Raw genomic sequence first — 7,846 nt, 5'->3', positions numbered from 1 at the left:
TCATCCATCAATACTACCTTTTCACTTCCACCTCATAGCACACCTAGTCTATTTACTACTCAAATGCCACCACTAGGGTCAAATACCTCATCTTCCATCCCACCCAACATCACTATCAACCCCTTTGTAGCTAACCAAAGCTCTTCAGCCTCATTTCCTTTGGGACCTTGGAATGTTGCCATAGCACAAGGACCTACCACTAGTCTTCCCCCTAGCACTATATCCATGTTCACCCCTTAGGCACTTTCATCTACCACTTCACATTGTTATTCACTACCACCCCTTACCAACTATTTCTCCATGCCACCTTTGGGAAATAGCCAAACCACCCCACCATTGTAGTTCCCTATGATGAATACTCTACCATAGATTAATTACCTTACACCTATTAATAATCAGTCATACTCTCAAGCAGGGGTGCAACCCACATATATTGGACATGGTATGTATTTCCAAAGCATGACACATGCATTACCCACCTTACCACGCTTTCTATCGCAGTCTTCACATTAGCAGTATGCTCAAGCACCCACACAAAGATATCTCATAGCGCAGTAGCCTCATACTTATCTTCCCCACCAAAAAAATTCTCAACAGATGCAACAGTATACCCAAAACACATTCCAACAACCCATAACATCCATCCCACCAGCTATGCAACCTATTTTTCCATAGACACCATATGGCAACTAGGATTTTCCATATCAACCATCAGATCTTGGCATGTATCCTACAATGGGGGCACTTGCTCCCCCACCTATAAACTTTGAATGGGAAGAGATGAAAAATGCTCTCAAAGCCCTCAAAGATGGGACAAACTCCAAAACTTTCAAGTTTGAGAATGATTGCCCATACCCGTTTGATAAAACCATCACGATCAAACCATTTCCTAAACATTTTGAGATCTCCAAGTTTGACAAACTTAGGGGGAAAAGTGATCCAGTCACACACGTTAAGGAATTCTATATGCATTGTTAGTAGGTAGCCTATAATGATGTGTTCCTCATGTAGCTCTTTCCCAAAAGTTTAGGAGGCCCAGCCTTAGAATGGTTTTGTCGTATCCCTCAAGGCACTATTAAAACTTTTGCTGATCTTTCTAAAGCCTTTGTGGCTCAATACACCCATCTTGTTGAAATTGAATTATCTATCATGGACCTAGTTCATACTAAGCAAAAAGGGGGAGAAAGCCTTGCAGAATACTTGCAATGTTGGCAAATACTCACAACCAGGATTTCTTGTACAATCCCTAAGCATCATCTTGTCAAAATGTTCATAAACAATGCACACCCTAGTCTCGCCCATCATATGGTTATGAATTATTTATAGACGTACAAAGACACTAAAGAAAAGGGAATGGGACTTGAACAAGGCCTCATTAAGGATGGTGTTATTAGAATTTACAAGGAAAACACCCAAGACCAAGGACCAAACAATGACAAAACCCAATACTGGAACAAAAAAAAAAACATGTTGACAGATGGTGCCACCGACACCCAAAAAGTTCATATCATTGGGGTAGCTACCAATGTTCCTGCCACATTTTTTCAGCAACAACCCTATCAGTAGCAACCCCTTGTGTATCACCTATCACCCATATAGAAAAATCAACAAATACCTGCTCATCATAATCAAACCAATGCTATCACACTTTCGATAGGTACTAAACCCCGTGTTTAGAGACGACCTCATGTATACACCCCATTGGGGGAACCTCTTGACGCAATCTTTGAAAAACTAGCTAAGGATAATCTTATTCGACATCCACCAACACAACCCTTGGAACCAAACCAATCTAGGGCATCCTAGTATTAAGATAACGAGTTTTGCAAATTCCATCATGTCAAAGGATATACCACCCTCAAATGCATGCAACTCAAAGACTATGTCCTAGACCTAATTGATCAGAAGGAAATCATAGTAGGGGAACAAAATTCACCTAATGCAAGATTAATGACGTATCAAAATGCTTTCCCTCCTCATAACACAAACCTAGGAAAAGCACCTGCAAATCCTCCTATCAACAAATTGAACAATACTCAAGGAAAACAAGGAGATAACTGAGTCTCAAAACTATAGCTCAGTGTATTTAGACTATGGAAGTCTTATCGGTTGCATATCATAGATTGAGCCATCCATCAATGCCATTAACATTAAGGGCCCAGATACCGAATTTTTAGTTGCTACTCGCTGGACTTGACTCAATATAGCTAGCCCACCTATTTTTGCACCATCAAGACCACCTCCATCTAGAGCATCTCCATCAGAATCATCCTCATTAGGGCCACAATATAACATCTTGGAACACCTTGGAAACAAATTGGCCTAGATCTCCATTATGGATCTCTTACGAACAAGCCCACTTTATTAAGAGATCCTCAACAATACTCTACATGAGTCACGCATCCCCTCTGACATAAATGCCACTGACTTTCACAACTTGGTCAGCCATCTTTTGGCCTCATGTGCCTTATCCTTCAAAACCATTGATATCCTAGTAGTTGAACCAAATCATATGCTTCCACTCCGCATAGCCACCATGGTTTTTGACCCTGTTGTTAAAAGGCTCATGATAGATAATGGATTTTCTTTAAATCTATGTACTTTAAAGTTCATCAAAAAAGCATGATACACTGAGGCTGATATCATTAATGAAGTAATCACCATCAAGGCCTACGACAATTTGGAGCACACCACTGAAGGAACCATCTTGCTCCCTATAAGAGTTGGCCTAGTCACTCAAGAAACACTTTGCCATGTAGTTGATCTTAACCTTCCATACAACATCCTCCTTGGTCACCCATGGATTCATGCCATGAGGGCCATTCCATCCACATATCATTAGTGTATCAAATTTTTGCATAATGGCACTGAGATAATCATCCATGCAAACCCTAAACCCTTTGTTCATTACAATGCGGTTGAAGCTTCATACACCAATCATTGTCCTCGGATCGAAGTTGGCCACACCACGACCAGTTCCTTTGGCTCTTGCCATGATCCAGACACCATTTTAGCCTCCACTCTTTCCACGATTAAGATCAACTACCAAGGTTGTGGTGAGTATAGTCTTACATATGCTTTTGCTGTCGCTGCTCTACCACTTGATCCCCATACTCAAGGACGCTCGACACATCAAGGGCCTAGACTGGAAACCACCTCTTGACTCCAAAAAATGGGCTCTGCTACATTTATTACCAAGGGTACTCTTGATGGAGAGGAGAATGGAAAAGACATTAACACATGGCTATACAAAGAGCCCCCTCTTAAAAGTGAAGCACTTCTTGATCACTTTAAATAGAAATATCCTTGGTCACATCGCTTGGCCATAGAGAAATTGGATTATCAAGGAGGTGGTTTAGGCCACTAGGAATTAGGTATGAGATAGCCTATAGAAGCACACCAAGGGTAGAAAACCAAAGTCTTGGGCTATGGACTCCCCACAACTGGGGGCACTACAACGGAAGGCCATGTCTTTACGAACATCCAAAACACTCTCGTTGAGGTTGAAGACATCCCTGAGTAAGTTGAAAAGAAAGCTTACGACAATATTTTCCTTGATGAAATAATCCTTGGAGCCCCTGTGCTCTGCCAATTATCTTTGAATCTCATAGACCTCCTCCTCACTCTCCCCTTGCTCATAGATTGGGACCAACCAAGTGTCGTTCATGTTGACAAGTTCTCTATTGAGCACGCACTCCTTAAAATCATGGGGGTAGAAATGCCACATAAATGACCACCACCACCATTGGCATATGTCTACAAGCTGGATCCTATAGGTTACTTTGGGGAGGAGGAAATATCCAATCAAAAAATAGAAATAAAAAAAGAAACAAAAAAGAAAAAAATCAAAGGAAAAATGTCCTCTAGTGAAAACTCCTCTGGAGCATCATTGGATAACTAAAAAATAAAAATAAAAATAAAGGATGTATCTGATGGTGAAAACCTCTCTGAGGCACCTGAAGATGGAGATTTCATCCTTCCCTCACAAGAGCATAGGCATCCTATCTCTTCAGTTTTGATAGAGGAAACTCGACTATTAAATATTAGTTTGATAGAAATCCCACATATCACATACATCGCAACCTCTCTACCACCTGAACAAGCATATCTTCTTATTGAGGTTCTCTACAAAAATGTGGGCTGCTTTGCATGGTCATATCAGGACATGCTGGGGTTGGACCCCAAACTAGTCATACACCATCTGGCAGTAGATCCAAGGGCCAAGCCCGTTAAACGAAAGCTCCATAAGATACACCCCAAAGTTTCTTTATTGGTTAAAGTGGAGTTACAAAAATTTTTGGAGGCTAAAATCATTTGCCCAATAGATTATTTTGAATGGATTTCTGACATGGTGCCTGTTACCAAGCCTTCTGGTGATATCAAAATCTGCACTAATTTTAGGGATCTTAATAAAACTTGTCTGAAGGATGACTTTCCATTACCAAATATCGACATGATTGTGGATCTTAGCATAGGTCATGAAATCTTGTCACTAATGGATGGTTTCTCTAGATATAATCAAATTCATATAGCAAAGGAAGTTCGACATAAGACAACATTTACTACACCTTGGAGCACATTCTGCTACAATATGATGCCATTTGGGCTAAAGAATGCTGGGGCAACCTATCAGTGCACCATGATGGTCATCTTCCATGACCTATTCCATAAGATTCTTAAGGATTACATGGATGATATTTTAGTAAAGTCTCTCAATGCTCTTGATCACTTATTTCACCTCAAAGAAGTGTTTAATCGATTGGAAAAATATCATCTCATGCTAAATCCAAAGAAATGTGTCTTCGGTGTCACCTAAGGAAAGCTCCTAGGCTCCATTGTGTCATAGCATGGTATTGAGATTGACCCTAAGAAGGTAAAAGCCATCATGGATATGGCTCCTCCTAAGACACTCAGGAACCTTCATTATTTGCAAGGAAAACTCCAATCAGTCTGGCAGTTCATTTCTGAACTTGCTAATAAGTGTCAACCTTTCACTCACTTGCTTAAGAAAGATCAGAATTTCAAATGGGACTCAGCTTGCCAGTGCAATTTTGAGCTCATCAAGCAATACTTAGCTAATCCACCTATTTTGGTTCCTCTAGCTGCAGGGCACCCACTCATATTGTACATCGCAACTACTCCCACAACATTAGGTGCTCTTCTAGCACAACTTGATGATGTAGGAAAGGAACGAGCTATTTATTACATCAGTTGAGCATTAGTGGGCTATGAGCTCAACTACATGCCAATGGAGAAGGCATGCTTAGCAGTGGTGTTTTCCACCCAAAAGCTACATCATTACATGTTGAGTCATACTGTACACCTGATATCAAAGATTGATCCATTGAAATATATGCTCTCTCGCACAGTACTCACCCGACACCTGGCAAAATGGGTTATGCTTCTTAGCAAATTTGAAATTCAAGATGTTGACAGAAAGGCCATCAAAGGACAAGCTATTGCATATCACTTGGCTGATGCACCCTTAGTTGTAGATCACCCACTCGTCATGGAATTTCCAGACAAATACCTCTGTTTGATAGAAGAACAATCACTTTGGAAGCTATATTTTGATGGCTCCTATACATCTCATGGCTCCAGCGTGGGCATACTCTTGGTTACACCTCAAGGAAATTATATTCCTAAATCTTTTAGGCTATAATTTTGGTGTACCAATAACATTGCAGAGTATGAGGCCCTTGTTGCGAGACTCAAAATCACCATTAAATGGAATATTACAGAGCTTCAAGTTTATGGTGATTCTTAGCTTATCATCAAAAAAGCATTGAATGAATATCATACCAAGGATGACAAGCTACTACCTTACAAAGATTTGGTTGATCAATTAAAGGAGCATTTTACTTAGATCTAGTTGATACAGGTACGTAGACTCCAGAATAAAGCAACTGATGCTATGGCTACTATTGGTTCTCTCTTGGAAATACTGCACGAAGCTATGCAATATGAATTCTTGGTTGAGCAACTGCATGAACCTACATATGAGAATGATGAATCAACACGAGTTTGCATCTTGGTTGGTCCCCAATCCCCATGGTACCATGAAATTCATACCTACCTACTAAATGGTATCATATCTCCTCACCTCACATGAACCCAACTCCAAAAACTTATTCAAAAAGCTTCTTGTTACATTATCATCGCCCAAATCCTATATCATCGTGGTTATCATGATAATCTCTCTCAATGTTTAGATCAAAATGAGGCTGCGATGGCTCTCAAAGAGGTACACGTTGGACTTTGTGGTGCTCACACGAGTGGGACGGTGCTAGCAAAGCAGATCCTTCGTGTTGGTTATTATTGGCCTACTCTATAACATGATGCATGTGAGTTTGTGAAATGATTTTTACCTTGTCAACAACATGGTAATTTGATTCGAGCTTCGACTCAGGACTTGCAACCCATTGTACCACCATGGACTTTTTCCTACTGGGGGTTTGATCTTGTTAGTCTTATTGCACCACTTTCTTCCGAAGGACACAAATGGATAATCACCACCACTAATTACTTCACTAAGTGGGTTGAAGCAATTCTCTTTGTCACTGCTATGGGAGTTCAAGTGTCCAAGTTTATCCTATATCATATCATATGTCGCTTCAACATCCCAACTACCATTTTCACTAACCATGGAGGTAATTTTGAAAACCTAAATATGGAGAAATTGTACACTTCCCTTCATATCCATCACCATTTTTCTAGCCCATACTTCCCACAAGTTAACGGTTAGGCAAAAGCAACTAATAAAACCCTGCTCAGAATCCTCAAGAAAGTTGTCAATGACTCTGGCCATGATTGGCATTTGCAAATTAATGCCACCCTATGGGCATACCACACTTCATTCCACACAGCCACTGGCACAACTCCATACTCCTTAGTCTATGGTGCTGAAGCAGTCCTACCTATTGAGGTTGAATTCTCATCGCTTCACATTTCTCTACGAGGAAAAATATCTGATGAAGAATATAGAGTGGCTCGACTTACTCAACTTGATTTACTTGATGAAAAAAGGCAACAGGCCTATGACCACCTCATGGTCTACCAGAATCACCTCAAGCTCAATTTCAGCAAGAAAGTCCATCCGCATAGTTTTCAAGAAGGTGACATGGTCCTCAAAGAGAATATGAAGGTTCAAGCTGACAGAGAAAATAAAGGCAAATTCAAGCCCACATGGCTTGGTCCTTATGTGGTCACAACATCTTTTGGCTTAGGAGCCTATCAACTATCTACCCTTGAAGGTGAAGTCTTGAATGATCCTACCAACATTATTCACCTCAAAAAATTCTATGCCTGAGGGAAAAATTTGAAAATAAAAAATAGGCAAAGAAAAATAAAGCGTCCAATAGTAAAAACTTGGCAATTCAAGTGCTTTGGATAGGACCTTGGTGAAAACCTAGCAAATAGGTGCCAGGTGTACTACAACCTTTCCATTATCTATCAATGATCTACATATCTAGTATTACCCCTTTACATCTCATCGCCCATCTCCCCATTTCCCAAGATATTCCAAAAGTTCCCTCTTTGCACTCCAACAACTCATGACACCCATTTGGAAAGCCTACCTAGATCTCATATTCTACCATGGTTAGCATATTTATTCCATCCTTGTACCTTACCACATGTATCATATTAGGTGTATTTTATCCTTAAAACCATGCCTTTATATCATATACCTATACCAAGCCACAAATATTCTATGTACCACATCATTGTCATGCAACCAATAATTCTGTGTATCATACCCATGTCACAATAACCATATTGCATCAATGTTATTTCCTCGTCCTAAGCTTTTTCCTATCATATGCACATCCACTAATATATTCTATCC

Source organism: Cupressus sempervirens, chromosome 10 (genome assembly GCF_028749045.1).
Source record: "Cupressus sempervirens isolate cs-2001-9-10 chromosome 10, ASM2874904v1, whole genome shotgun sequence".
NCBI lineage: Eukaryota > Viridiplantae > Streptophyta > Pinopsida > Cupressales > Cupressaceae > Cupressus > Cupressus sempervirens.
The sequence above is the reverse complement of the archived record's forward strand: the minus strand, read 5'-3'. Positions refer to the sequence as shown.